We start from the raw sequence: 21,949 nt of genomic DNA, 5'->3' as shown, positions 1-21,949 counted from the left end.
ATATGCAAAGGCAATTTACAGATGAAGAGATCAAAGCAATCCATAGCCATATGAAAAAATGCTCTATATCATTAATTATTAGAGAAATGCAAATTAAAACTTCGCTGAGGTATCACCTCACACCTCTCAGATTGGCCAGTATGACCAGGAAGGATAATGATCATTGTTGGAAGGGATGTGGGAAATCTGGGACACTATTACACTGTTGGTGGAGCTGTGAACTCATCCAACCCTTCTAGAGAACTATTTGGAACTATGCCCAAAGGGCAACAAAAATGTGCATACCCTTTGACCCAGCAATACCACTACTGGGTCTATACCCTGAAGAGATGAGGGAAAAGGGTAAAAACATTACTTGTACAAAAATATTTATAGCAGCCCTGTTTGTGGTGGCAAAGAATTGGAAATCCAGTAAATGTCCTTCAATTGGGGGATGGCTTAGTAAACTGTGGTATATGTATGTCATGGAACACTATTGTTCTATTAGAAACCAGGAGGGATGGGATTTCAGGGAAACCTGGAGGGATTTACATGAACTGATGCTGAGTGAGATGAGCAGAACCAGAAAAACACTGTACACCCTAACAGCAACATGGGAATGATGTTCAACCTTGAAGGACTTGCTCATTCCATCAGCGCAACAATTGGGAACAATTTTTGTCTGTCTGCAAAGGAGAGTACCATCTGTATCCAGATAAGGAGCTGTGGAGTATGAACAAAGTACAAGGACTATTCCCTTTAATTCAGAAAAAAACAAAACCCAAATGTCTTATGGTTTGATCGGGTTACCCCTGAGAATTCTGTTCTCTTTAAGGATATGATTTCTCTCTCATCACACCCAATTTGGATCAAGGTACAACATGGAAACAAAGTAAAGACTGACGGAGTGCTATCTCTGGGGTGGGGGGGAAAGCAAGATTGGGGGAAAACTGTAAAACTCAAATAATATCTTTAATAAAAATTTTTTAAAAAAAATTTTTAAAAATGTTAGGTTTAGCAATAAGAAGAAAAAGAAACTGAAGGAATTAGAATTGGCAATAAGGAAGCAAAATTTTCACTCTTTGCAGATGATATGATGGTATACTTTGAAAACTCTATAAAATTATTTTTTAAACTACTTAAGAAAATTAAAAACTTCAACAAATTAACAAGATATAAAATAAACACACATGAATCATCAACATTTCTATGTATGATAAAAGCCCAAGGACTAGTGATACAATATAAAATACTTGGGAATCTACCTCCCAAGACAAACCCAGAAACTGTATGAACACAATTACAAAACACTTTTCACACAAATGAAGTCACACATAGGAAAGTCAATTGCTCATAGTAAGGACGAGCTAATATGGCAATTCAACCCAAACTAAAATACTTATTCAGTGCCATACCAATCAAACTACCAAATAACTATTTTACAAAGCTAGAAAAAAATAGTATCAAAATTTATCTGGAGCAACAAAAGGTCAAGAGTTATCAAGGGAACTGATGGGGAAAAAATGTAAAGGAAGGTGGCCTTGCTCTACCAGATCTAAAACTATACTATGACATGGCAGTCATCAAAACTGCCTGGTAGTGATTAAGAAATAGAGTGATGGATCAATGGATTAGTATAGGTACAAAAGAAACAATAATAAATGTCTATAGTAACTTATTTTTTGGACAAATCCAGCTTCTGGGATAAGAACTTACAATTTGACAAAAATCTATTGGGGAAAACTGGAAAATGGTATAGGAAAAACTAGGCATAGCTCCACAAATCACAGCCTATACCAAAATAAGGTGAAAATGGGTACAAGATTTAGATATAAAAGGTGATACCATAGACAAATTAACTAATGAAGGAATTATCTGTTGGATTTATGGAAAGGAGAGAAATTTATGACAATTAAGAAATAAAATACATTACAAAATGCAAAAATGTATGATTTTGACTCTATTAGAATTAAAAAATTTTTGCACTAAAAATCCAATGCTGCCAAGATTAGAAGAAAAATGTAAACCTGGGAAATAATTTTCACAGCTAGAGATCCTGATAAAGGTCTCATTCCTAAAATATATAGAGAATTGAATCAAATTTATAAGGTTACAAGTCATTTCCCAATTAATAAATGGTCAAAGGGTATAAACAGGCAATTTTCAAATGAAGAAACAAAGTTATAAGTAATCATATGAAAAATGTTCTAAATCATTATTTATTAGAGAAACACAAATTAAAAGAACTATAGGGTACCACCTCATAACTATCAGATTGTCTAAGATGACAAAAATGGAAAACAATCAATGTAGGATAGGTTGTGGGAGAATTGGGACATTAATGCATTGTTGGTAGAGTAGTGAACTAATCCAACTGTTCTGGAGAGTAAAATGGAACTATGCCCAAAGAGCAATAAAACGGATCAAATCCTTTGAACTAACAGTACCAATACTAGGTCTAGAAGAAATTATAAGAATGGAAAAAGTCTCACATGTTCCAAAATATTTGTAGAAGCTCTTTTTTGTAGTGGTAAAAGAATTGGAGAATGGCTAAACTACTTATGGTATATGTATGTTGAACTCTAGAGAGGCAAGGAAAGAATTACATGAACTGATACCGAAGGAATTGAGCAGAACCAACAGAACATTGTACACTTTAACAACAACATTGCAAGTTAATCAACTATGATGATACAACTCCTCTCAGCAGGTCAGAGAGCTAGGACAACCCTGGGAGACCTGTTATGGACAATATCGTCCACATCCAGACTAAAAACCAAAACAACAACAACAACAACAAAACGGAATCTGAATGAACACTACATTAACTTTTCTAAAATTTCTTTTATTTTTTTCCCTTCCTATCCCATGGTTTTCTTTCTTTTCCCTTAGTTCTAATTCCTCATAAACAACATTACTGATCTGTAAATAAGTCAAACATAAATGTACATGTACAGCATATACTAGACTGTTTGCTGTTGGGAAGAAGCAGGACAGGGAGGGTGAAAGAAAATTTTGCAACTTAAAAATATGCAATTGGATAAATGTTGAAAAAATTTCATAACATGTAATTGGAAAAATAAAATAAATTATCAATAAAAAGGCAGAAGTCTCCTGAATTCCCCTATAGTTTAAAATACAGAAACAATAAAATTAAAATTTTCAGCTTCAACAATAAATCTGATCATTTTATTCTGATAATTTCTTGAAATGAAACTGCTCAGAATGGCATTAAAAATTCATCTCTACTTGTGTGAATCATTTCCCAAGAATTCTTCCTTTAATCCCATAAGCTTCAAAAGGTCTCTGTCTCTCTCTTTCTCTCTCTCTCTCTCTCTCTCTCTCTCTCTCTCTCTCTCTCTGTCTCTCTCTCCTCAGACTTATTTAAGAATCCTGTATCTAAACCCTTGCCTTTAACCTTGTCACAATCAATTTTTTTTAAATTAATGTCACATCTACCCATTATATTGCAATCTTTTTGAATGGTGTTGTCAATTTGTCAATTTTAAATAGAATTGAGACCAATAATTTGAGAGACAAGGAATCCTGGAGGCAGCATATTAAATAATCCTGTCTTAGGTGCTCTCTCTTTCTAATATTTTAAAACATAAAATAAGGACTCTAACTAAATTTTTGAGAGACAGAACCCACAGAAGGATCCAGTGAGGCAATTCTCCACCCCAAGGTAACCTGGAAAATAGTGGAAAGGCTCCTCTTCATGTGGTTAGATGGGTGGCCTCCAGAGTGAAGGAACTTCAGCCTTCCAGAGGCAGCCAGCCCCAGGGCACCTGGGAGTCCCGGCTCACAGTAGTGGGGGCAGTTTCCTGACCTACACTGTGGGGAGCACCAGGCACAACTTGGAAGATGGGGAAGGAGGCCTCTGTTAGAGTGAGTTGCTGAAGCCCATCCCTCAGGGCACTCAGCAAGCAGCTTGGTCACAGCAGTCCAGATCCAGGAACCGGAAGCAGGTGGAGCCGGTAAGCAGGATCCCCCAGGTTTGAGTACTCAGCCTAGGTAGGGGAGTGGAGAGAGACTTCTGAGGTCTGTCCTCTGTACCTGGAAGAGGACTCTGGGTCTCTGACCACATTCATATCCTGATCACAGTCTAGTCCCCCCATAGAACAGCAAGCCCCCCCCCACCTCAGCCCTGTGGCAGAGGGGTGCACTTGTGGTCATTCACAGACCAGGAGGAAAGTCAAAGCCTCACACACTGAGATCCTTGTGGGGGGGTGTCCCAATAATACTCAAAAGCTCAGGAAGCACCCCAAAACCAGGCACAGGCTGAATAAATGAGTAAACAGAGAAAAAAGGAGGAACACCATTAAGAAATGCATTGTCTATAATCCCAAGAAGGATCAAAATATTCAATCTGAAGATGAGGAACTATAAGCTCCTGCATCTAAAGACTCCAAGAAAAATGGAAATTTGGCTCAGGCTATGACAGAACTCAAAAAATATTTTGAAAATCAAGTGAGGAAGATAGAAGAAAAATTGGGAAAAGAAATAAGAGAGATGCAGGAAAAATATGAAAGAGAAGTCAGCAGCTTAGTCAGGGAGATCCAAAAAAATGCTGAAGAAAATAACATGTTAAAAACCAGCATAGGTAAAATGGATAAAACAGTTCAAAAACTTATTGAGGAGAAGAATGCTTTAAAAAGCAGAATTGGCCAGATGGAAAAAGAAATAGGAATGCTCTCTGAGGAAAACAAATCCTTCAGATGTAGAATGGAACTGAGGCAAGCTGCTGACTTTACAAGAAATCAAGACACAATACTTCAAAACAAAAAAAAATGAAAACTTAGAAGAAAATGTGAAACATCTAATTGGAAAAAAAACAACTCCTCTGGAAAAGATTCAGGAAAAAAATTTAAAAATTATTGGTATACCTGAAAATCATGATCAGGAAAAGAGCCTTGACATCATTTTTAAAGAATTCCTACAGGAAAATTGCCCAGATATCCTAGAAGCAGGGGGCAAAATAGAAATTGAGAGAATCCACAGATCTCCCCCGGAAGGAGATCCAAAAAAACCCCCAGGAATATTATAGCCCAGTTCCAGAACTCCAAAGTCAAAGAGACAATATTACAAGCAGCCAGAAGAACACAATTCAAAGATCATGGAGCTGTATTCAGGATCACACACGGGACTTAGCAGCAACTACATTAAAAGCTTGTAAGGCTTGGGATATAATATTCAAGAAGGTAAAAGAGCTCAGAATGCAATTGAGAATGAACTACCCAACAAAACTGAACTTCCTTTTCCAGGTAAAAAGATAGACTTTCAATGAACCAGGGGAATTTCAAATGTTCCTGTTGAAATGGCCAGAGCTGAACAGAAAGTTTGATCATCAAATACAGGACTCAGGTGAAACATAGAGAGTGGAGGAGAAGGGTAAAATATGAGGGACTTAATGATGATGAACTACATATATTCCTACATAGATAAATGATACTGATAATACTCATATGAAACTTCTCATTTAATAGAGCAGGTAGAAGGAGCTTTTATAGATGAAGCACAGAGGAGAGCTGAATTTGAAGATATAATGTGTAAAAATGGAGTCAATGGCTAAAAGGGAAATGTAATGGGAGTAAGAGAAAAGAATAAGGTATTTCATATAATCAGATTTTTTTATTACAATGAGTCATTGCAATGATATGGAAGGGGAAGGCAAGGGGGTATGAGGGAAGCTTAATTCTCATCAGAGGTGGCTAGGAGAGGAAATAGCATATATTCTCAGTGAGGTATAGACATCTAGAGTAAGAAGGAGAGAAAGGGACAGGGGGAAGGTAGGTGTGTGTGATGGAGAAGAGGGTGGATGGTGGGGTGAGAGTGGTCAAATATAACATGTTTTCTTTTTTTACTTCTTGCAAGGGGCTGGGATTGGATGGCCTATTCGGGACCATAGGGTTGGGTGGATGCTAGGCCTAAGGTGTGGTATGTGGGCTTGGGGCCTCTTGGCCCCAGGGTCAGGGATCTGTCTGCTGTGCCACTCAGCTACCCTACAGCACATTTAAGAAGAGGGACATAGTGAAAGGAGAAAGAAAATATAGCATATGGTAGTGAAGAAGTATGAACGGAGGGAGTTGCGATCAGTAACAGCAACAGTGGAAAACTATGGAAGTAACTTTTGGGATGGACTTATAAAGAATGTGATCCACCCACAACAGAGCTGGAGGTGTAGGAATACAGACTGAAGCACATTTGTTATTATTATTATTATTATTATTATTATTATTATTATTATTATTATTTTTCAAGCAATGGGTTTAAGTGACATCCCCAAGGCCATTTGGCTAGTATCTAGTGTTTGAAGTAAAATTTAAACCCATTTCCACTATGCCACCTGGCCAACCCTATTATTATTATTATTATCATTATTATTATTATTATTATTTTATTTTCGTTTTTTGGGGGGGTTGTAGGGCAATGAGGTTGGGGTGGCTTTCCCAGGGTCACACAGCTGGGTGACTGTTGAGTGTCTGGGGCTGGATTTGAACTCACGTGCTCCTAGCTCCAGGGCCGGTGCTCCATCCACTACACCACCTGGTTGCCATTATTATTGTTGTTGTTGTTGTTATTGTTATTTTAAATTTAATTTTTTTCTCTTTCCTTTACTTTATTGCTCGTGCAGGTCTATAGTATTTTGTGGGGAGGGGGTATTAAGTTTACTACTTAAACAAGAATGTTTTAGTAATGTATAAAAAATCATTTGAACAAAAATAAGAATAAATAAATAAAAAATAAAAAGATAAAAAAATGTTATTGGGGTAGTTAGATGATGGGGAGGATGAAGTACCAGCCCTGGGTTTAAATTTTACTTCAAACACTAGATACCAGCCAAATGACCTTGGGGATGTCACTTAAACCCATTGCTTGCAAAAACTCCAAAAAATGTTATGTTATCTATGTTTTACTGTATTTTTATTTACTTTGTTAAACATTTCCCAATTCTATTTTTATCTGGTTTGACTACACTTGAATGCTTTGCTGGCCATATATTTGACTGCTAAGTGAACTGTCTGGTCGCATAGCTCAGACGCCATATACTTATTCAAAAAAACTATTTTACAGAGAACTCATACAAAGAAAATGCTCATATGATCGTCAGAAGAAGTGGTATCATGACACTCTCAAGGTATCTCTAAAGAACTTTAATATTGATTGTGAGATATGGGATCCACTGGCACAGGATCATACACCATGGTGTACCTATAACAATGAGCAAAGCAGGATTGTAAAAAGTGAACTGTGCAAATCTAGAACACTTCCCCTATAAATGTTCTAAGAGACTTTTTGTTCCCAATCTATGGTAGTGCTTTCAGAACTTGTATCAGACTGATCAGCCATAGCCAAATACATAGCACCTTGACTCCAACAATGTCATGTCATTGGTTTTCTTTAAAGTGAATGTCAGAAATGGTCAAAGAATATGCAAAGGCAATTTACAGATGAAGAAATCGAACTGTCCATAGCCATATGAAAAATTGTTCTAAGTCATTACTGATTAGAGAAATGCAAATTAAAGCATCTCTGAGGTCCTACCACATACCTCTCAGATTGACCATATGATGATCAGAAAAGACAATGATTAATGTTGGAAGGGATGTGGGAAATCTGGGACACTAATACGTTATTGGTGGAGCTGTGAACTCATCCAACCTTTCTGGAGAGAAATTTGGAATTATACCCAAAGGGCAACAAAACTGTGCATACTCTTTGATACAGCAATACCACTACTGGGTCTATACCCTGAAGAGATGATGAAAAAAGGTACAAACATCACTTAAACAAAAATATTCATAGCAGACCTGTTTGTGGTGGCAAAGAACTAGAAATCAAGTTAATGTCCTTCAATTGGGGAATGGCTTAGCAACATTATTGTTCTATTAGAACCCAGGAGGGATGGGAATTCGGGAAAGCCTGGAGGGATTTGTATGAACTGATGTTGAGTGAGATGAGCAGAACCAGAAAAATACTGTACATCCTAACAACAACATGGAGGTGATGATCAACCTTGATGGACTGGCACATTCCATCAGTGCAACAATCAGGGACAATTTGGGGCTGTCTGCAATGGAGAATACCATCTATATTCAGAGAAAGAACTGTGGCATTTGAACAAAGACCAAGGACTATTACCTTTAATTTAGAAAAAAACTAACATCTTATTGTCTGATCTTGCTATCTCTTATACTTTATGTTTCTTCCTTAAGGATATGACTTCTCTCTCATAACATTTAATTTGGATCAATGTAGACCATGGAAATAATGTAAATACTGGCAAATTGCCTTCTTTGGGATGTGGGGGAGAGGGAAGTAAGATTAGGGTGGAAAATTGTAAAACTCAAAATAAATAAAATCTTTAAGTACAAAAAAATGACTTGTACAAAAATATTCATAGAAGTTCTATTTGTGGTAGCAAAGAATTGGAAATCAAGTGAATATCCATCGATTGGGAATGGTTGAACAAATTATGGTATATGCATGCTATGGAACACTATTGTTCTATTAGAAACCAGGAGGAATGGGAATTCAGAGAAGCCTGGAACGACTTGCATGAACTGATGCTTAGTGAGATGAGCAGAACCAGAAGAACATTGACAACCATAACAGCAACATGGGAGTGATGATCAACCTTAATGGACTTGCTCATTTCATCAGTGCAATAATCAAGGACAATTTTAGGGTATCTGTGTTGGAGAATACCATCTGTGTCCAGGAAAAAAAAGAACTGGAGAGTTTAAACAAAGATCAAAGACTATTGCCTTCAATAAAAAAAATTGTCTTATGTACCACATAATTTTGCTATCTCTTATATTTTACTTTTTTTCCTCAAGGATATGATTTTTCTCTCAATATTCAATTTTGATCAATGTATATAGCATGGAAAAATGTAAAGATTATCAGACTGTCTTCTGGGGGGGGGGGGGAGGGAGGCTAGGGGGAAATCGTAAAATTCAAACCATTACAAAAAATGATAGATAGAAACTCCTAGTGTATATTATTGGGAAGCAAATAAAATATTTATGTTTAAAAAAATAGTACTGTATTACAAAATAAATAAATATGTTTAAAAAAGTGAATATCAGGGGCAGTTAGATGGCATAGTAAATAGAGCACTGGCCCTGAAGTCAAGGAGAGCTGAGTTCAAATTCAGCCACAGTCACTTTATAAATTACCTAGCTATGTGACATTGGACAAGTCACTTACCACCCCCCCTTGCCTTGTTAAAACAACAACAAAAAAGTGAAGGACAACCAACAACAATATTAGATGAGATTTAATGTGACACCCTTTGACTACAAAAATCAATATTCCTTCCACTGTAATGCTTTGCAAGTCCTATGTTCTTTTTATTCACTACCTATAACTTCCAAGTCACCCTCAGCCTTCACTTTCACACTACCTGCCTTTCCATCCTAGAGAAATGTCCACCCTGCCTCTCTCTACTTATTGATGAATTCCTCCCCTTTCTCAATCATACTCACCTGCACAGGGAGCATATTAATCATTTTTAATAAATTCTCTATTAATCAATCTTTCTATCATCTATCTATCTATCTGTCATCTATCTATCATCTGACTTACTGCCTGTCTGAGCAGTTCTACTTATTGGGATCTTAACCTTGTTGGGAGTTGTCTTTGGATTCTTGACAACCTCTGACAGAGCAACAGAAGGAACCCTGGGATTTGACTTGAGACCTGGGTTTAAGCTTCTAGTTTCCATTTCTTCTCTGAGTAACCTTGGTCATCTATTAAACTGTATCTTGTTCTGATCTAATCACCTTCAAGTCAGTATTGTAAGTACACTTATAAGTAGCCAATCTAAAGGGGAAATAACAAGAAGAAAGATTCCAAACAGGAACCTGGGAGTCATGCACAAACAGTCCCAAATATCATAGACAATTTTTGAATTTTATGATATGGTAACCAAATTTCACATTCTGATAGTACATACTAGATCAATAGAAACCGTCTGGGTGCTCCTGTCAAGGTTCTCATCCTATGATATGTAAACTGAAGACAAATTCTAGACCTCCATAGAACAGCAGAATAACAAAAAGATGCCAATAATTGAGATAATGACATTAAAGTTTTACCAAATGAGTTGCCATGACTGGAAAAATTCGCCATCTGATAGTTACTCATGTATAATTCCAAACTTAGCCAAGTCTGAATTCAGATGTCTGACATGAGGGCTCTTGCCAGTCAGTCCACCAAGTGAGAGAAATAGTTCAGAGTTGGAAGAAGCTGAAGATGTATCATTCTCCAATCCCCTTATTTTACGGAAAGGAAATATATAAAGATAGCAAGAGAAAGGGACTTTAAATTGATAATTAATACATGAAATTAAGAAATGAAAGCAGTCATGCCCAATTCTTTGGGTACTTGCTTGGAAAGACTATGATGGAAAATTGGATGCTAATCATGCTTTTATTAAACACAGACAAGTATGGGGGGGGAAGCCTAGAAGGGCAGAGGAAAGTGGTGAAAGGGGCACAAGAAAAATTGCAAGGGAACTGGAAGGATGATAAAAGAAGGTGGAGGGTATTTAATGGATTCAGGAGATGAAAAAGAAGTTCAGATTATGTAACATGAATTTGTACTAAAAACAAAGAAAGTAATGGGTTTAGGGACTCATGATAAAATATGCTACCTATCTTCTGAAGGAAAGGAAATGGACTAAAATTGGATTGTGAGACATATTTTCAGACACAACCAACTAGGGGATTCATTTTTCTTGGTTACGCATATCTGTTACAAAACTGTTCCTTCTCTTTTAGAGGAAGGAGCTATAAATTTGGGAGTGAATGGAGAGGGATAGAATTTCTAAAAGAAATAAAGGATCTTTGAAGCATTTTTTTAGTTCCTAGAAGAGAACTGAAGAAAGATTAAAAGAAATCCCCAATTGATAAGAGAGCTTTAAAAATTAAAATGAATGGAGGTAGAGCTAAGATGGTGGAGTAAAGGCAGGGACTCACCCAAACTCTTCCCCAAATCACTAAAAATACCTTTAAATAATGACTAAACAAATTCTAGAGTTTCAGAACCCACAAAAAAGATCTTCTTATACAACTTGGAATATTGACCAGGAAAGATCTGTTGCACTGGGGAGTGAGAAGAGTACAGACAGTCTGAGTACCACTAGCACAGACCAGTCCCAGCAATTCTGGAACAGCCAGATGGCCACTGGGTCAGTGGCAGCAGTGATAGTTTCCAGACCTCTCAGCCCAGAGACTGACAAGGACAACCTGGAAGTTCAGTAGGAAAAGTTGTCATACCAGGGTGAGAATGGAGCAAAGTCCAACACAAGCTTCAGCAGCCCAGACCTGATCCCAGCTGACAGAGAGCAATTATTAAGAATCATTGAATCAGAGTAAAGGGCTCAAAAGGAGATTACAGGGGTTTCTTTGCTGTCACTGAGGCAGGACTCTTGATTTGTCCATACTTCAACCTAAGTTGCAGTAGTATTAACTGTTCCAGAAAGAAGAGGAGCAATCGTAGAACAGGAGAACAGAGCTCCTCTTTACAATTTCAGGGGAGAAAGAAGTGCTTGTGACCAACCCCCACCCCCCAGGCAAGAGTACAAGTCAAGAGAGTAGGAAAAAATCTATCCTTAAATCATACTTCATTGAAAGAACCATTAAGTTGCAGATGCCCAGAAGGATCTTGGAAAACAATAGAAAAGTCCAAAAGGTTGAAACAGTGTGCCTCCCACCATGGAAACAGACCCCAACAGTAACAAAAAATTAAAAGCAAATCATAGGCTGAGGAAATGAACAAATAAAGAAAAAAATCTGACCATAGAAAGTAACTATGATGACAGGAAAGATCAAAATACACACTCAGATAAAGATCAGAAAATCAAAGTTCCTATATCCAAAACGTCCAAGGAAATTATAAATTAGTCTCAGGTCATTGAGGAGCTCAAAAAGGATTTTGAAAATCAAGTAAAGAAGATAAAGCAATTGGGAAGAGAAATGAGAGTGATGTAGGAAACTCATAAAAAAACAAGTCAGCAAGTTGATGAAGAAGGCACAAAAATTACTAAAGAAAATAGCATCTTAAAAACCAGCCTAGGCCAAAAGGGGAAAAAAAGCCCAAAAAACCAAGGGGGAGAAGAAGGCCTTAAAAGTTAGAATTAACCAAATGGAAAAGGAGGTACAAATGCTCAATAAAGAAAATAAGTCCATGGAATATAGAATTGAGCAACAGGAAGTTGATCGACTTTGTAAGAAGTCAAGAAACAATAAAACAAAAACAAAAATATGAAGACAATGTGAAATACTTCATTAGAAAGATAATTGACTTGTAAAATAGATCCAGAAGAGATAATTTAAAAATTATTGGACTACCTGAAAGCCATGACCAAAAAAAAAATCCTAGATATCATCTTACATGAAATTATCAAGGAAAACTGCCCTAATATTCTTAAACAAGAGGGTAAAAATAGAAATTGAAATAATCTACTGATGACCTTCTTCTGAAAGAGACCCCAAAATGAAAACTCCCAGGAGTATGATAGCCAAATTTCAGAGTTCCCAAGTCTAAGGCTAAAATATTGCCAGCAGCCAGAAACAATTCAATTATTGTGGAAACACTATTGGAATCATACAGAATTTAGTAGCTCCTACATTAAAGGAATCTAGGCTTGTAATATGATATTCTGGAAGGCAAAAGAGTTTATATTATACCAAGAATCAAGCAAAATTGAGTATACTCTTTCAGGGGAAAAGTCATACATTCAATGAAATATGGGACTTTCAAACTTTCCTGATGAAAAAACAAGAGATGAACAGAAAATTTGATCTTCAAAAAGAGATTCAAGTGAAGCATAAAAAGGTAAATAGGAAAGGTAAATCATAAGGGACTTAATCATGTTGAACTGCTTGTATTCCTTCATGGGAAGATGATACTGATAACTCATGGAACCTTTCTCATTTATTAGGGCAAAAGAAAAATATATAAACAAAGCATAGGTGAGAGTTGAATATGAAGGAATAATATGTAAAAAAGATGTAGCCAGGGGGTAAGAGAGGAATGTACTGTGAGAAAAGGGAAAATGGAAAAGGCAAGGTAGAATGGTGTTAAGCTATTTCACATAAAAGAGGCAAGAAAAAGTTTTCTCAGAGGAGGGAAAGAGGGGAAGATGAGAAGGGGAGTGAGTGAGACTTATTCTCATCAGAACTGGCTCAAAGAGGAAATAATAGACACACTCAATTGGGCATAGAAATCTCTCTTACATTCAGGAAAGTAGGAGAACAAGGGGATGGAAGAAAGGAGGGAGGATTGATGGGAGAGCAAATTGTCGGAGAGGGTTGTCAGAAGCAAAACACTTGAGGAGGGACCAGGTAAAGTAGAGAGAGGGAAAATAGAATAAATAAGGTTGGGGGGAATAGTACACAGGACAGAGGGAAATACAGTTAGCTATAGTAATAGTGTGGGGGGGGGAATATTGAAAGAAGTTTCTCTGAGAGAGGCAACATTTCTCAAACATAGATAACTGAGTGGAATTTATAAAAAAATATAAGAGTCATGGGTCAGCTAAATGGTGCAGTGGATAGAGCACTGGTCCTGGAGTCAGGAGGACCTAAATTCAAACCCAACCTCAGACATTTAATACTTACTTGTGCGACCTTTTGCCCCTTGCCTTGGAATAAACAAATAAATGAATAAATAGAGTTAGGGCATAAAGTGGCACAGTAGAAAGAGCAGCAGCTCTAGATTCAAGAGGACCTGAGTTCAATTATGGCCTCAGGCACCTAATAATTACCTAGTTGTGTGACCTTAAGTCCATTGCCTTGCAAAAAACAAAATAAAACAAAATAAATAAGAGTCATTTCCCAATTGATAAATGATTAAAAGAAATGAATAGTTTTCAGATGAGGTTATCAGTCCCATCTCTGACCATATTTTTTTAATCTTCTCACTACTGATTGAAGAAATGAAAATTAGAATAATTCTAAGGTTCTACCTTATACCTACTGAATTGGCTAATAGGATAGAAAAGGGAAATGACACATTGGAGGGTATGTAAGGAAAATGCACTATTGGAGGAGTTGTGAAATTATTCAGCCATTCTGTAGAGCAATGTGGAACTATACCCAAAGGGCTATAAAACCATGTCTACTCTTTTGACCTACCAATGCCACGATTAAGTCCATATTCCTGAAGAGATGAAAATCAGAATGAAAAAGGACTTATATAAGGATATTTATAGCAACTCTTTTTTGTGGCAAGGAATTTGAAATTGAGGGGATAATCATCAGTTGATGAATGACTGAATAAATTGTGGTATGTGAATGTGATAGAATGTATTCTACTACAAGAAATGACAAGTAGTTTTTTGTTATTGTCAAAAATTGGAAATCAAGAAGATGCCTATCAATTAGGGAATGACTGTGCAAGTTATAATATATGAATGTTTTGAAACAATATTTTTCTGTAAGAGATTATGCGTGGGGCAGCTAGGTGGCACAGTGGATAGAGCACCGGCCTTGGAGTCAGGAGTACCTGAGTTCAAATCCATCTTCAGACACTTAATAATTACCTAGCTGTGTGGCCTTGGGCAAGCCACTTAACCCCATTTGCCTTGCAAAAAAAAAAAAAAGAGATTATGAGCAACTGGACTTTGAAGCAGCATGGAAAGACTCGCATGAACTGATGCTGAGTAAAGTGAACAGAAGTAAGAGAACAAGAAAAATCCTGAGAGACCTGCCATGGAAAATTCCATCCTGTAGAATCTGAATGCAAAGCAAAGCATTGTATGATGTTTGCTTTTTGAAACTTCTACTATTTCTTCTTTCTTACTCCTACTTTTTCCCCCTTAGCTCTAATTCCTCTTTTACATGACTAATATGGAAATATGTTAATAAGATTGTACATGTACAACTTTTACTAGCTTGTTCACTCCCATGAGGAGGAGAAAGGGAAGGAATAATGATTTTTTAAAATATGGAACTCATAAGTTTTCAATTGGTGAAAACTAACCTTTGCATGTATCAAAAAATAAAATATTTTTTAAATGATGAACAGGATTCTCTCAGTAAAATCTGGAAAGACTTAAATGAGCAGATGCAAAGTAAGTATAGTGCATCCAGAGTAACAGTAGTATCACAGGATGATCAGCTGTGAATGTGTTGTTCTCAGCAGTGCTGTGAAACAAAACAATTCTGAAGGATTTATAAAAAAAAGAATGATTATCCAATCCCAGAGAAAGAGCTACCGTTCTTAAGAGATTAAGTATACTTTGTTTAATTTAAAAAAAAACAGCAAAACCAAATTATGACGGACTCTTATCAGCAGTTTTGATCAAAGACAATTCTTTTTTTAAATTAACTAATTTATTTTTATTTTTGTACAAATGATTTTATACATTACTAAAATATTCTCATTTAAGAGTAAACAAAATACCCCCTCCCCTCAAAAAATATAGACCCTCATGAGAAATAAAGAGAATAAAAATGTGCTTTAGTCTGTGTTCCAACACTACCTGCTCTGTCTCAAGTGGATCACATTTTTTATGATAAGTCCATCACAAAAGCTACTTCCATATTTTTCCACCATTGCCACTACTGATCACAGTTCCCTCCATTCATACCTCCCCACTACCATATGCAGTATTTTCACTCTCCTTTCACACTATCCCACTTCTAAAATGTGCTCTAGGGTAGCTAAGTGGTCAAGTAGACTGATCACTGGCCCTGGGGCCAAGAGGCCCCAAGCCCACATACCGCCCCTAAGGCCCATCAACCACTTGGCCCCGTGATCCAGCCAGCCAATCCCAGCCCCTTGCAAGAAGTAAAAAAAAAATGTGTTATATCTGAATACTCTCCCCCATGATCCACCCTTACCTCCATCAATCAGATGCCCCCTTCACCATGTCCTCCTTCTTTCCTTCTTACTCTAGATGTATATACCTCATAGAGTATATATGCTATTTCCTCTCTTAGCCAACTCTGATAAGAGCAAAGGTTCCTTCATTCCCACTCACCTTCCCCCCTTCCATATCACTGCAATAGCTCATTGAAATAAAAAGAATCTTATTAAATGAAGTATCTTAGCCTATTCCACCTCTCCTTTCTCTTACTCCCATTATATTTCCCTTTTGGCCATTGACTCCAATGGCCAAATATATTATGTCTTCACATTCAGCTCTCTTCTGTGCTTCATCTATAAAAGATCCTTCTAACTACTCTATTAAATGAGAAGTTTTATAGGAATATTATCAGTATCTTTTTTCTATGCAGGAATAAATGTAGTTCATCATCATTAAGTCCCTCATATTTTACCCGTTTCATCCACTCTCTATGCTTTACCTGAGTCAAGTATTTGAAGGTCAAATTTTCTGTACAGCTCTGGTTGTTTCAACAGGAACAATTGAAATTTCCCCTGGTTGGGGAGGCTAGGTGGCATAGTGGATAAAGCACTGACCTTGGAGTCAGGAGCACCTGGGTTCAAATCCAGTCTCAGCCACTTAATAATTACCTAGCTGTGTGGCCTTGGGCAAGCCACTTAACCCCATTTGCCTTGCAAAAAAAAAAAGAAGTTTCCCCTGGTTCATTGAAAGTCCATCTTTTCCCTTGGAAGAGGATGTTCAGTTTTTCTTGGTAGTTGATTCTTGGTTGCATTCCAAGCTCTTCTGCCTTCTGAAATATTACATTCCAAGCCCTAGGAGTCCTTAATGTAGTTGCTGCTAAGTCCTGTGTGATCCTGAATGCAGCTCCATGATCTTTGAATTGTATCCTTCTGGCTGCTTGTAATATTTTCTCTTTGACTTGGAAGTTCTGGAACTGGGCTATAATATTCCTGGGCATTGATTTTTTTGGATCTCTTTCCGGGTGAGATCTGTAGTTTCTCCCAATTTCTATTTTGACCTCTGCTTCTAGGATATCTGGGCAATTTTCCTGTAGGAATTCTTTAAAAATGATGTCAAGGCTCTTTTCCTGATCATGACTTTCAGGTATCCTAACAATTTTTAAATTATCTTTCCTGAATCTGTTTTCCAGATGAGTTGTTTTTTTTCAATGAGATGTTTCACATTTTCTTCTAATTTTTCATTTTTTGCCGTTGAAGTATTGTGTCTTGACTTCACATAAAGTCATCAGTTTCTTTTAGCTCCATTCTACATCTGAAGGATTTATTTTCCTCAGAGAGCTTCTTATCTCTTTTTTCCATCTGACCAATTCTGCTTTTTAAAGCATTCTTCTCCTCAATAATTTCTTTTTTTTAGATTTTTCAAGGCAATGGGGTTAAATGGCTTGCCCAAGGCCACACGGCTAGGTAATTATTAAGTGTCTGAGGTCAAATTTGAACCCAGGTACTCCTGACTCCTAGCCGCCCCCTCAATAATTTTTTGAACTATTTTATCCATTTGACCTATGCTGATTTTTAACATGTTATTTTCTTCAGCATTTTTTTGGATCTCCCTGACTAAGCTGCTGACTTCTTTTTCATGTTTTTCCTACATCTCCCTCATTTCTTTTCCCAATTTTTCTTCTATCTTCCTTACTTGATTTTCAAAATCTTTTTTGAGTTCTGTCATAGCCTGAACCCAATTTCCGTGTTTCTTGGAGTCTTTAGATACAAGAGCTTGTACTTCCTCATCTTCAGATTGAGTATTTTGTTCCTTCTTGGGATCATAGACAATGTATTTCTCAGTGGTGTTCCTCTTTTTCCTCTGTTTACTCATTTATCCAGTCTGTGCCTGGTGTGGGGGTGCTTCCTGAGTTTTTGAGTATGATTGGGACACCCCCTCACAAGGATCTCAATGTGTGAGGCTTTGACTTTCCTCCTGGTCCGTGAATGACCACAAGTGCACCCCTCTGCCACAGGACTGAGGTGGGGGGGCATGTTCTATGGGGGCCTAGACTGTGATCAGTATCTGAATGTGGTCAGAGGCACAGAGTCCTGTTTCAGGTACAGAGGACAGACCTCTGAAGTCTCTCTCCACTCCCCTATCTTTGGTGGGTTCAGCACTCAAATCTCAGTTGCCTGGGGGCTCCTGCTTACTGGTTCTGTGCCTGCTTCCGTTTCCTGGATCTGGGCTGCCTTGGGACCTCCATTGCTGAGCTGACTGAGCTGCCTGCAGCAACTGCCCCGAGGGCCTGAGCTTCTTGTGTTTGCTCTGGCTGAAGTCCCCTCTGCTGATCCTCCAATTTGTGCCCAGTGCTCCCGGGGCAAAAGTCCCTGGGGCTGCCTCTGGGAAGCTGAAGTTTCTTCACTCCAGCAGCTGCCCCCTAATGCCATGGAGTGGAACCTTTCCACTATTTTCCAGGTTATCTTGGTCTGGAGAATTGCCTCACTGGATCTTTCTGTGAGTTCTGTCTCTTGAAAACTTAAGAGTCATAATTTTAAGATTTTTGAAATATTATGGAGATAACACCTAGGAGAGGCCCTTCTGTTGCCATCTTGCCTCCACTGCTTGGAATGATTGATCAAAGACAATTCTGAAAGACTTTTGAGGAAAATACCACCCCCACACACACAGATAAAAACTATGGAGTCTAAATGTAGACAAAAACATACTCTTTTCATTTTGAAAAATTTGCTTCTTTGTCTCATGATTTTTTCCTTTAACTCTTAAAAATAAATACATGTCACATGTATAATTTATAATATTACTTTTGTCATGGGGGAAAGAGGGAGGTAGGAAAATATGAAGTGCAAAAGCTTACAAAAAAGATGAATGTTGAAAATTACCTTTGCATGGAATTAAAAAAAATAAAAGACACTAAAAAATTTAAACTATAATATGTACTTAAAAACAAAAGCAAGTTCAAAATAATAGAGATTCACAGTCTCATGCACAATATACTTTTTCTGTTTTACTGAGATTATGGAAATGCTCATTTTGATTGATGCTTGTTAACAGCAATTTTTTTAATATTAAAGAGGAAAACCAAAAAGTTGACTACCACCTAGTACCCCCACCCCATGTTTTCCCTTTGTTCTTTTCAGAGACTTCTTTGGGGAGTCAAAAAAAGTGGATTGCACTTATGATATCAAAGGAACTTCATACATGTCCAGGGAACAATAAAATAAGAAGGGAAGAGTATTGGATTTGGAACCAGATAACCTTTTTTTTCAAATCCTTCCTTTATCAACTACTACTGTACCTTTAGGAAAATTCCTTAATTTTTCTTGACCTCAGATTTTTCATCTACAAACTGAGAGAGACTAAAGTTCCTCTGGGGTCCCTCAAATCTAAAGGTACTATACTGTGATCTAAATAACTGCTAGAATTTTCCTCTCTCTTTGAAAATAAGTATAACAGGGGCAGCTAGGTGGCGCAGTGGATAGAGCACCGGACCTGGAGTCTGGAATAACTGAGTTAAAATCCAGCCTCAGACACTTAATAATTACCTAGCTATGTGGCCTTGGGCAAGCCACTTAACCCCATTTGCCTTGCAAAAACCTAAAAAAAATAAGTATAACAGCTAATACTTTCTTAAGTTGACATAATAATTTTATCCTTCAAAAGGTAAACAATTGTGAGGAAATTTTGGGTTCAGATTTTCATCAAAGTGAAACTAGTTGTCAAATGAGAAGGGGAGGAAATGGAAATTTAGAGGAAATTATGGAAGAAAAACTGGGAATTCCAGGATACCATGTCAAGATTTGGGAAGAAAAATTAATTTAAAAGCATCAGAGAAGGAATTGGTAGAATAGAGGACCAAGTAGAATAAGAAATACATGTCAGACAAGAAGGAAATTATGAAGAAACAAAAAGGAAAAAAATTCAACAAGGTAAAATAGAGGGACTTGTCAAATGAGATGACTATGAATAGTCAGGGCCTTACCAACCAACTTAGATTTTTAAAATACATGGGCAAAAGATAGAAGCAAGGGCACTTAACTAATAATGAATACAATTTCATGGTATAATCCTGTAAGAATAATGTAGGAAGAGTTAAAGCTTACAGTTAGCTGGGGCTGCAGAGAAAGCAAAGAATAGGAAAGCTGATATTTTATCATATTGGAGGAAAGAAAATTGAACCAGAACCTTCAAGTTCAATTCTATGTTGTGATCTTTTATGGCTACACTTATGATATGACACTTTCATTGTTTAGCAGTCATTAACTATGCCCAATTATGACTTCCAAAAAGTTTTAATGAGAATATTTCAATATTCAACCTCAGTTATACTAAAGGATCCATTCAACTGATTTTTTAAAATTAAATTAGCCAGGCGTGAAAGCCTGCCCACGTGCTGCCATTTTGGTGGTTTGGTGCGGGCCGCAGTTACTGTTTACTTTAATCAGTGTCAGAGAAGCATATGGGAATTTCTGGCTTTCCGAAAAGTTTGCCAAAACTCCTGCGGGTCTTTTCATGTCTCTTGTGCTGCAGGGCACATAGTATGATCATTAGGTGTCCAGTGTCCCAACGACTTTCTATGGAAAATCAAGGGAAGTGGGCCATGGCTGCCGTGAGCAGCTTTGAAGAACCGGACACCTTTAGAGAAGCTTGATCAAGGTGCCATCATCATGAGACCCTCCAAGTCAGGACTCCGGCAGAGTTCCTCTATCTCATCTTGCTCAATCAGTAGAGGTTATCCTTCCATTTTTCCTCCTTGGAAGTAGCAGAAAGCCAGAATTATGGTTGGATTTAAGCCTACAGATGTACCCCCAACAGCTGCTGTCAAGTTCCTTAGGGCTGGCACTGCTGCCTGCATCGCTGACCTCATCACCTTTCCCCTGGATACAGCCAAAGTCTGACTACAGATTCAAGGAGAGAACCAAGGGGCCATGCGAGCTTCTACCACTGCCCAGTATCAGAGTGTCATGGGCACCATTCTGACCATGGTGAAGACTGAGGGCCCTGGTAGCCTGTACAATGGGCTAGTGGCTGGGTTACAGTGCCAGATGAGTTTTGCCTCTGTCCGCATTGGTCTCTATGACTCTGTTAAGCAGTTCTACACCAAGGGATCTGAGCATGCAGGTATTGGGAGCCGTCTCTTGGCAGGCTGCACCACAGGAGCACTGGCAGTGGCTGTTGCCCAACCCACAGATGTGGTGAAAGTCCGTTTCCAGGCCCAGGCTCGGGCAGGTGGCAATCGGAGATACCAGGGCACAGTGGATGCTTATGAAACTATTGCCCGAGAGGAGGCACTTCGGGGCTTATGGAAAGGAACTTCACCCAATGTTGCCCACAATGCTATTGTGAACTGTGCTGAGCTGGTGACCTATGATCTCATCAAAGATGCCCTCCTGAAGACCCACCTCATGACTGATGACCTTCCATGCCACTTCACTTCAGCCTTTGGGGCTGGCTTTTGCACCACCATCATTGCCTCCCCTGTGGATGTGGTCAAGACAAGATACATGAACATGAACTCTACCGCAGGCCAGTATGCCAGTGCTTGCCACTGTGCCCTCACCATGCTTTAGAAGGAAGTGACCCAAAGCCTTCTACAAAGGGTTCATGCCTTCCTTCCTCTGTCTGGGATCCTGGAATGTAGTGATGTTTGTCACCTACAAGCAACTGATGACTGTTCGCACTTGCCGGGAAGCTCCTTTCTGAGACCTTCTTTGCCTTACTCTTACCCTATCTTGCCTTTCCTCCCTCTCATTTTTCCCCTGTTTCCCTCCTTCCCTACCTCAGCATTGAATAACGCCCCCTCCCACCGTGCCCACCCTATCCCTATTAAAATTAGACCCATTTAATCCACTCCAGCCTGCTGCTTCTGCCATTATAGCCTCACCCAGTTCTTAAACTCCTTACTTCTAATAAAACCAGACCAGAAACCCAGAAAAAAAATTAAATTAGCCAGATATTGTGGTACCATAGAAACAACCTACAAACATCTCCTAGGGACTATATATCTATTAATAACACCACTCTAGGTAGTTTTGGTTTGTTGCTTTTTTTAGGTGGAAATATTCTCCCTATTTACAGTCAAGGACCATTTTAAGCAGTTGTAGTGAAGGTCTTAAGCAGGCAACTGATGGATAGATATAGTCTTGA

General features: G+C 38.0%; 1 pseudogene; it reads left to right on the top strand.

The window, feature by feature from the left end:
• Nucleotides 1-20,522: 20,522 nt before the first annotated feature.
• On the top strand, nucleotides 20,523-21,505 carry LOC141499986 (dicarboxylate carrier UCP2 pseudogene; annotated as a pseudogene).
• The last annotated feature ends 444 nt before the right edge of the window (nucleotides 21,506-21,949 follow it).

This window comes from Macrotis lagotis, chromosome X (assembly GCF_037893015.1).
Source record: "Macrotis lagotis isolate mMagLag1 chromosome X, bilby.v1.9.chrom.fasta, whole genome shotgun sequence".
Lineage (NCBI taxonomy): Eukaryota > Metazoa > Chordata > Mammalia > Peramelemorphia > Peramelidae > Macrotis > Macrotis lagotis.
Note: the sequence above shows the minus strand (reverse complement) of the source record. Positions and strands in the feature narration are given on the sequence as shown.